We start from the raw sequence: 10,423 nt of genomic DNA on the forward strand, positions 1-10,423 counted from the left end.
TATAATCATCTTTAATAATTATATATATTTTTTTAGTCCCGCTAGGGAGACAATGAAATATGTATACAATGCCTACAATGGGCTCTTTATTAGGTCCAATTGAAATTAAAAGATAAAATTAACCCTAATCCTATTATGACTGTTTACTTTAACACACCACGAAATTTCTGCTATTTCCACTTTTTTTCCAAATCCCCAATCTCTTTTGTTTCGCCGTTTCTCCTCCCCCCACCAAAACCCTCCCAATTCGTTGCAGAGACCCGTGACGGTGATAGAACTCTGAACCCCTGCAACCTGCAACCTGCAACCGAGGAAGGTCATAGCTGAAAGCAAGCAACTTCTTCGTTGCCCTCAAGTACGGCGCCGTCGCTGAACATCCGGCCGTCACTACAACCGAGCCGCTGGGCGAGACACTACCAACCAGAACTGCCACCAGGGAGATGATCTCAACGCTGAACCGAGCATCTGCAGAGTACTCGGTGCGTTGGCCCCGTTGTCTCCGAGCAGCGGAGCAGCTGACCTTGAATAAATAGCCGCCTGCTAGTCAACGGTTCACCGGAAACACAACGAACATCATCACCGGAAGAATCCTAACCATCCAAGGTAAGTAGGTGAAGTTGTTCATTTTTCGATCGGTAATCGCTATTGCATGTTTGATTGTAGATAGATTTTGTTGATGAAATGCATGATTAACCATGGTGAAATAGCAGCAGGAGCCATTTTTGTAGTTAGTTTAGGTTGTTGTTATTGGTTTGTAATAAATTTAAAATAATTTTCATCTCAGGCCTGGACCGTTAGGATTTTTAAACCCGAACCACAGAGTTGCATTTAGGAAAAAAAATATTTGTGATGAATGATACAAATTGTTTCTATTGATTAGATGGTATTGCTTATGTCATTGGCTATATAAATGAATGTTAATGTGTGAAATTTTTATTAATTTCATATTAGAGTACAAGTAAATTCTTAACTTATTACTTTTAGAATTAGTGTGATAGTGTTAAAATTCAGTTTTTCAGAAAGTTATTCATGTTTACCGGCAATTCACTTGGGAAAATTGATCAAGCATTGATGAGAAGTGGAAAAAGTACAACTGTGAATGATATAGAAAATTATGTATTGGATCTTTTTGCAGGTTCACCAAAGTCTTTGCATTATTTTTCATCTTCAACATAGAAACTGGAAAGGGATAAGAGTGTTTGATGCAGATTTTTTTATTCATTTTTTATGTTGGCTTGGTTTTAGCAATTGGAAATGCCATTTACAAAATTTTAGTTTTCTTACACCATTGACATTAAATTAAAATTAATGTGGCTTGCCTTCTAACTCACTTTGCATGAACATTCATGTGTGATCTTATTACATGACGACTTTGTTATAATTTTTTCTAATGAGTTTTTATCAATTGTTGACCTTTTTTTTATAAAACAGGTTGAATGTTTAAGATCAATTAGTCCATAAAATAATTGAGTGATCGTGTTTAAATTTTTTATGTCACTATATATATTATGAGATCATTTTTTATTGTTAAATACTCCTGGAATTGATTTTGAGAGCATCTTGGATTGTTGCTGGAATTGATGGTAGAATGAGAGTCGAGTGTTAGAAATGAGGAAATTTTATTTTATTTCTTTTCCCTTAATTAATTAGTACTTGCATATATTGTTGTTGCATTGGTATTAGATGTATGTTTTTTTTTTTTTTGTATTTGCTACTAACTCGATGTACACATGATGAGATCAATTACATATCAGATAGTTAATTTTTCAGGCAATTGGATGGTCATTTTTCATAATGGAAATTGCTATTTTGATTTGATTGTAGTGACATCACCTTTTTAAAAGGTAATGCTAAAAGAGTCTCTATTTTCTACGTAAACTAGGGTATATATGGTGCTGAAAAGCAGGTTCTAGTCTTAGATATTCAGTCCTGACGTTTACTGAAATGGATGGTTATTTCAATTCATTTTGTGGTGGTTATTTTTTGCTGTAGCCATTGTTGTTTGGTGATAACATGTTGTTGTGCTGTGTGATTCTTATTTACCTTGCTCATTGTTGTGTTTATAATTGGTTGATTTGGTCTCTAAATCCAATTAAATTCTTGCTGAAGATTTTCTTTCTCTACATGGGGCTGCTATTTTTTATTAGCAGCTGGAATGAATACATTTTTATGTCTCATGTTGTTTTAATTTTTCTTACTTGATTATAAACTGAAAAGAATATTCACTTGGATTGCAGAGAACCTATTGAGTGAGTATTTATTCATGGCGATCCAATCATACATTCTCCTACAGTCCAAGCTATAAATTAGATGGGTAAAATAGAAGTGAGATCACCATTCACGGCTCCGAGTACGAGAACGTTGAAATAACGTACAGAAGGATTGCCAAAAGGGAGAAAGTTCAAAGGAAGAAAACATTAGCATACTTAAGATAACGTACTTGATAAGATTTGAATATTTACCTTATTTACTAGTTAGAGTCTTGGGGATTTATTTATGACATATTGGGATGACATTTTTGTGGTGGATCCCTTTTTTTTAGAACTTATGTGAATCTGTTGGTGTAAAAGAATTCAAGCATGACACTGACGAGTGAGTCGAAAATGACCATCTATTTTTCTTATGAAAGTAACCATCTAGATATATGGTGAAACGAACATCCAGTATACTATTTCTTAGTACAAGGATACTTTAACGTTACTGTTTACATATTTTTAATTTATTTATTATAAAAATTTATGATTTAATTACTAATTATTTATTTTTTTATTTAATTTCAAGGACATGTTATCGCCTTATCCTTTGTGTTAACTTTAGTGTGTCTTCTACTTTATTTTTCGGTTAGAATTATAGTTTATATGTCTAAGAAGTTTAAGATTTTTTTATACAAAAAAATTGTAGATATTTTTTATTTTACATCAGTTATACTAAGTATAATGGTTGGAATTACAGTTTATATGTTTGAGAAATTTAAGATTTTTTCTAAAAACAAGATTTGTAGATATTTTTTATTTTATATCAGTTACACTAAGTATAGTAGGATATGGGGATATTGTCCCTAGTTCCTCATTAAGTAAAATAAAAACTATTTTTTTATTTTTTTTGTTGTCATTTTTTTATAATATTCTTAAAAATTTCATGAGACGCTTTCTTAAAAAATTAGAAAGATACCTAATTACAAAATTAGGAAGAAGCATATTAGATAGGTAGGTATTAAGTGAAAGAATATAAAATAAGAACACCACACCCTACTCAAAATCTTAAGGTAGTAAGTTGATGGATCTCTCATCTTATAAACTCCTCACTCTTCCTTACTTTCTTCAATGTGGGACTAATTTCATACACTACTCCTCACACTTGCAACAAAGTGTGAGTCATCTCCACATCAAGCATCAACTCCCCTCTAGCTCCTCCACCACATATGAGTATTCGTCCATCACACCGCCGCACCACACCGCGGGACACGCCGTCTTGACCACCTTTGCCGGGAAGACTTTCACCTTGAATACTCCTTAAACCACACCAATTAACCATGGGTTCTGATACCACTTGTTAGGCCTCCATCAGTTCTGATACCACTTGTTGGGCCACCGTGTGGAGCTCTCAACCACCAGGTATACTACTCCTCACACTTGCAACATCAATCTACACGGTCCGGACCACCTGGAAAAACTTTTGATACTTCACCTTGGATACTCCTTAAAATAGACCGATTAACCATTGGCTCTGATACCATTTGTTAGGCTACCATCGGTTCCGATACCACTTGTTGGGCCACCATCGGCCTCTGATACTATTTGTTGGGCTACCATCGGCTCTGATACCACTTGTTAGGTCACCATTGGTTCTGATACTACTTGTTAAACCACCATCAGCTTTGATACCACTTGTTGGGCCATCGTGGGGGAACTCTCGACTAACAGGGAGATTTGAAGAAGGAATCAAGTAAGAGAACATAAGATGAAAAGACACATTCAAAATCTTAAGGTAGTAAGTTAATGGGTCTCTCATCTTATAAACTCCTCACTTTAGGTCTCTCATCTTATAAACTCCTCACTCTTCCTTGCTTTCTTCAATGTGGGACTAATTTCATACACTACTCCTCACACTTTGCAACATCAAACAACAGTAGATTTGTTGATTATTCATTTAATGTACGGTGGGAAGATATATTTCAGCTATTTGGATTTTATTTAGCGTTGTTATATATAGTTTTGTAGCTTCATATCTGACTAGTTTGAGGAAGTATAGGGAGCCAATGGAGTATCTATACAATGTGTATAGTGGGGGTGTAGGGATATTCGATTCAGTAGGATATTAGATGTTTATTATCCCTGGTACTCGGATGGTTATTCTGGATAGTATAGGTGTATTGTGTTTGAGAAATTAGTAGTATTTTACTCTAGATGTTTATTTTTAACTCATATTGGGCCAAATAAATAGCCTATTGTACACATTGTACAAATACTCCATTGACTCCCTAGCGGGATTTATTCTTCTAGTTATTTTTCATTGAATTATATTTTGTAAATTGTACAATGACAATGAATAAAAGGTGTTTTCTCTCCCACACCTTTTTCTTTTTTCCTCATAATATATTTAATTAGTTTCAATCAAATTAAACATTTTTATTCTAATTATAGAAAAATGGTCAACTTATAAAATGGGATATTAATTATTACTAGTTGATGCCCCTGCATTTGCATGATTTTATACATGATATGGAAGATAAATAATTTTATATTTCAATTAGAATGAGCAGAGAGAGTTAGTTGAAATAGAACCTGAATTTTATTTCATGCATTTATAAATAATCAAAAGAGAAAAATACAACAAAATGCATACATAATAGAAAAACAATGAATCAAAATTTTTTAGTTCATCGAAGAGGATATTTATAGAAAAACGCTAGTAGAATTTCTAATTATATAAATCAAATTAATAACGACGAACAAAATTATGAAATATATATACTTCTACAAATACAAAATGTGTAAATTAAAACGTGACTGATATAGAAATTAATGGTTATCACGTAATAATAAACTAAAGCAAAATACATGTTCTCCAATAGAATCTAAAATTTATATAAGAAAAGTATAGGTGAACAATAATCCTAGTGAACAATATGAATAATAGGGTTATAAATGTAAATTACTCATAAATTTAATTAATGATGTAATTAATTTAATTATAATAATAACCATTTTTCAAAATTTAAAATATCGTCCGACACCACCGCCATCACTACCGACGACCACCATCGCCTACCCCCCTCTCTCTTCCCTCTCTTCTCTTTTTCTTCCCTCTTTCTCCATTTCTCCTCAATCCCCTGTACGTTACCCCTGGTCTTTGTGCAAAGTCCAACCCCGCGCGAGAAACCCCAGTGCAACCCAGCAGCGGCTGAGCTCTATGCTATGCCGCTGCAACACCGCCTCTGCTACCCCTCTCTTTCCATTCTTTCCCTTTCACCAACGCAGGTTCCATGCTTCCTCCTGCTCGTGTTATCTCGTTTATTTATTTTAACTAATTTTTAATTCTACTTTTAGTGTTTAGATTAGGTTTAGATTAATGGATTGATACTTTTTGGATTCTAAAATATTTGATGGCTAATTTTTCTGGATTGATTGCTGCTTAAATTGAGTTTAAAATTTCTGTTTACATATTGTGCACACCATATGCTCGATGAAAGCCTGAGTGAAACTTTTTATTTAATTCTTATATTTGGCCAGCATTTGTCTTAAATTTTGTTATCTTTAGGCATTATAATTCAAAATTGTGTAATGTTATGCTATTTTTAATGATTATTAGATTGAGTTTTGACATGGCACTTGATTATTAGTTTGTTTAAACACCAAATTGGTTTAAAATTTTAAATTTAGTATTTGATTAGTGTAATTTAAGAAATGCATATCATGTTTAGTTAAGTGAATTGAATGAAACTACCAATTCAGGTATGTTTTAAACATTCCACGTGGTTGCCATTAGATTATTTTAAATTCTCATCCTTATGCTTCCATGCCATGCATGCACAAACAAATTTGGTCACGACTCACTTTACAGATAGAAATATATGCTCTAAGTGGAGATGCTGTTCAATTTGGATGCTCACTAAATGTGTTTTTTTGTTTTTGCATTCTTTTTTTTTCACGCTATATAATATTGCTAGAAAATATATGTACAGTTGTGTATAAGATACAATATAGTACTCAAAGGACCCAAAATTTCAATTAGCAAGTCCATAATACATACAACATTGATTACTACTATAAGAAAAATAAATTAATTAATAAACAAATAAGGAGAAGAAGAAATAAGAGAGGATTGACAAGGAAGGAATTGAAGAAATGAAAATGGAGAATGGGAATGTATCATTCACATCCAAGAAGAAATAATGAGCTTTTTGACTTTTCAAAGCATAGAAATGGACTTGATTTTAGATTGCGTAGTGTGATTCAGATGTAGCATATCCATGCATGCTCTATTCAAATACTTAATATAAGCCTAACTAATTAGGTGAGATTTTTTATGAGTACACTTTTCATTGTTATTATTTCTTGTAAGTTACGTATAGTAATAAATTTTTAAGGAAAAGTCTAGGGGGCCAGCAATTTTTGTGTTTTGTGGCCAGCACTTAACCATCAAGAGAAAAGTGAGTGATCTCTCACCATTGGATGCAATCTCACACCATTAAAAAGACTATTGATGGCTAATTGATGGTTACAAAACACAAATTGCTGGCCCCCTAGCACTCCTCAATTTTTAATGATATTTTTGGAAAAAATATTAATAAAATCTTTTTAGTTGAAACTTGTTTAATAGTACGGTATCTAATTAGTTTGTGTATGTTTGATTGTAGGTCATAGAATGTACGGACATTACTGGAAGTGATGACATGGATCTTGTTGATGAGGTTTGGTCTCTAGTATATTGCTATTTTTTCGTGAACTGCATATTTGAATCGACCATTAATCCTCATGTTCATCGAATGATGTATGTTTTGAACTGATTCGCAGTTACCGAATCATAGTTGCCTTGTCGAAGACGAAATACCAAGAGTTGGGATGCGGTTTGAGCATTTGAAGCTAGCTTAGGATTTTATGCAACATATGCAAAGAAAATCGGTTTCGATTCAATAGCGTAGCTGATGGTTATTTGGTACCCAGATGGTTATTTTGTAATAGCCTTGGTGTGGTGTGTATAATTAGTTACAATTATTTTAAACTGGATATTCTATTTAATAGGATAGCAGATGTTTATTTCTATTGTTACCCAGATGGTTATTTTGAATAGTTTGGGTGTAGTGTGTGTGATTCGTTAAAAGTATTATAAACTGGATGTTCAATTTAATAGGAAAGCGAATGATTATTTCTTTTGTTACCCAAATGGTTATTTCGAATAATCTGGGTGTAGTGTGTGTGATCAGTTGCAAGTATTTTAATATGGATGTTCGATTTAATAGGATAGCGGGTAGTTATTTTTACTGGTACCCAGATGGTTATTCGTAATAGTCTTGGTGTAGAGTATGTGGTCAATTACAAGTAACAAAAGTTGGATGTTCGATTCTATAGGCTATCAGATGGTTATCTCTATTGTCACCCAAATGGTTATTTAGAAGAGTCTTGGTGTAGTATGTAAATAGTAACAAATAGTAGAGGCTGGATATTCGATTCCATATGATAGCGGATGGTTATTTTTGTTGGTACTAGATGGTTATTCTTAACTAATAACTTTTACGCTTCGCTAATATCTTGAAACAGAATCAAAGTAGTTAGAGAACTAAAAATGTTATCCACCATGAAAATTTATCATTTCTGTTGTAACAAAATTCCACCACGAAAACACGTAAACAATGTGAAAAAAGGTATTTGTGGTCTTAAGACTAAGGTCCAATTTGGGTTAACAACTTAAATAAGCTCTTTTGAAAAAAGAGTTTAAAGTAGAAGGACTTTTATTAATAGCAACTTATAAATAAGTTATTTTGTGTTGATTTTTAGTTATAAAAGTACTTATTTTAAAGTTGTAGTGTTTGGATAAATAACTGAAAAAATACAATTTTTTTACACAAGAGAATGGATATTAAAATTCTAATTCATAATAATCTTGATGGCAATGCAAAAGAAATTATTATATAGTTAGTACTTGTTATTTTATTGTGCATGATATGGTAGGTGAAAATAAAAAATGAATATGAAATATGTGTCAATGTATATTTTGTTGCTGTTTTTTAGTTTTTTTATTGTGACTTCATAATTTAAAAGTAAAAAAAAAAAGTAGCTTCTGCTACTTCCCAAACGGGCTCTAGGTACATCTATTGCTTTCTCTGATTCCGGTTCTTCCTCACAGGTTCATCAATAGTCCGCTCGCATTATTTAGAAAAGAAAATTTCACACGCATAAAAAATATTATTCTTAAAATTTTAACACGAGTCTTTACAACATCCATGATCGAAAATAATAAAGTCATAAATATGTAGACATCAAACATTATGCAACTATAGTATTTACAACAATTTAACTCGTATCTAGTTAAGCCACCACTAAAAGCCATCTCTTTTTTGCATCCATCGTTTCTTACAAAATTAAACATCCGTAATTCATAGAAATTAAAAGTCAATCACATAAACCAGAAACATATAAAGAAAAGAATTCTAAGATATGAAGCCCAAACTCTATCAAATTTCATACCGTTCGCTTTAATCCAAGCATCCATGAACCATATGATATTACTATCTTTGCTGTAATTTCAAAAAAAAATATGAAAATTAACCCCAGAACACCCACAATCGTGCGCAATATGAGTACACAGATAGATAACAAAAAATCAAGTAAAACAAGGTCCTTAGAAGCGTAGCAATCAAAATTGAACTCTTGATTACGAACGTCACCAACACAAGTCATAATATAATCAGCTTGATTGACTCCAGATATTAGTAACAATAGAAATTACTTCCTAAATATTTTATATCATGTCACAAGTCTAAACTTTAAACATTCATCTAGTATAATTTTTTTCGCTCTAAGTATTAATAAAATCAAAAGGACCAATTAACTTGAAAAGTCAAGGCAACGCACTATTTATTTCGATCTGCTGTGTCAGAAGGACTATTCATATTCTATATAACTATGAATTATTTTAAAAATTTTAGCATGAGTCTTTACAACATCCATGATCGAAAATAAAAAAAAAGTCATAAATATGTAGACGTAAAACATTATGCAAGTATAGCATTGACAACCAATTTAACTTATATCTAGTTAAGCCACCGCTAAAAGCCACCTCTTTTTTTCATCAATTGTTTCTTACAAAATTGAATATCCCTAATTCTTTGAATTTAAAACTCAATCACATGAATCAGAAACATATAAAGAAAATACTTCTAAAATATCAAGTCCAAACTCCATCAAATTTCATACAGTTCGCTTTAGTCCAACCATCCATTAACCATGTGATTTTACTATTTTGCTGTAATTTCAAAAAAAAATATGAATATCACCGGAAGAACACCAACAGTGGTGCGCATTATGAGAACACAGACAGATAACAAACAAACAAGTAACACAAGGTTCTTGGAAGCGTCGCAGTCAAAATTGAACTTCTGATTATGAAAGTCACCAACACAAGTCATAATATAATCAGCTTTATAGGCTCTAGATATTAGTATCAATAGAAATTGCTTCCTAAATGCTTTATATCATGTCACAACGCCCAACTTTAAACATTTATCTAGTATAATTTTTTGCGGCCCAAGTATTAATTAAATCAAAAGGACCAATTAACTTGCAAATTCAAGGCAACGCACTATTTATATTGACTTAGTCACTATTTATATTTAAAATGTTCCGAAATATTGATTGTGATGGTAGTCAAATATCTTGATTAAGATGTAAATAGAGTCTTCACATGGTCAAACTCAATGCCAAAACTACTTTCATTTAGATCCTATCCAATCAAATGCATCAAATACAAGTAGACATGTGAGGAAAAAGTAAAATATACTTTCAGCTAGAACTAGAAAAGTGTAAACTTATTCCAAATTATAATTACAATTTTTCCTTAAATAAACAAACAGGATACCAATTCAAACCTATCTCTTCAAAATCAAACATACATAATCAGACAATTGAATAGTTATTCAAACGTGCCACCCTTTTAGGTTAGGTATTTGGAGGAAAAAATGTCTACATCCTAAACCAAATTTTAAACAGCTGTGCCAAAAAAAATAACCATCCATTTATGTATAGAAATGACCATCTGACTTAGATTGACTAAACAACTCACAAAGCAACAAATTTTAAGCACGTGCTTCACAACAATTGCTGACTAACTAATACCCGGAGGCAAAACAAATCCAAATACAGTCAACCATTAAAAAACAAGTCACGAAGAACAGGGTCCTGAGCAACATGCACGGGTCAGTATT

This window comes from Arachis ipaensis, chromosome B08, assembly GCF_000816755.2.
Source record: "Arachis ipaensis cultivar K30076 chromosome B08, Araip1.1, whole genome shotgun sequence".
NCBI classification, from domain to species: Eukaryota; Viridiplantae; Streptophyta; class Magnoliopsida; order Fabales; family Fabaceae; genus Arachis; species Arachis ipaensis.